The following is a 283-nucleotide window of genomic DNA, read 5'->3' as shown; positions in this document are numbered from 1 at the left end:
CCTCTCAGCCCAGAGCCTAGGGGCGCTGCTGATATCACTCATTAGAAGGTTTCAACTCATGTGACATCTCCAGTGGTGTGATGTTACAAATGCAACACAACCTAAATACCTCTTGTGCCTCTTGGGTCATTTTAATGCGTGATGCTCCAAAAGTGGCTATGGGTGACACCTCCATTTCTTTAGACTCGATAACATATCCTTTTTCACGTTCTCCCTCCATGTCTTGCTCTCTGTTAGTGCCAGTGACTGAGGCAGCAGTCAGGGGGCATTCCTCGGGTGAGCC

The sequence above is a fragment of the Monopterus albus genome, unplaced genomic scaffold (assembly GCF_001952655.1).
Source record: "Monopterus albus unplaced genomic scaffold, M_albus_1.0 scaffold106.1, whole genome shotgun sequence".
Taxonomy (NCBI): domain Eukaryota; kingdom Metazoa; phylum Chordata; class Actinopteri; order Synbranchiformes; family Synbranchidae; genus Monopterus; species Monopterus albus.
The sequence above is the reverse complement of the archived record's forward strand: the minus strand, read 5'-3'. Positions refer to the sequence as shown.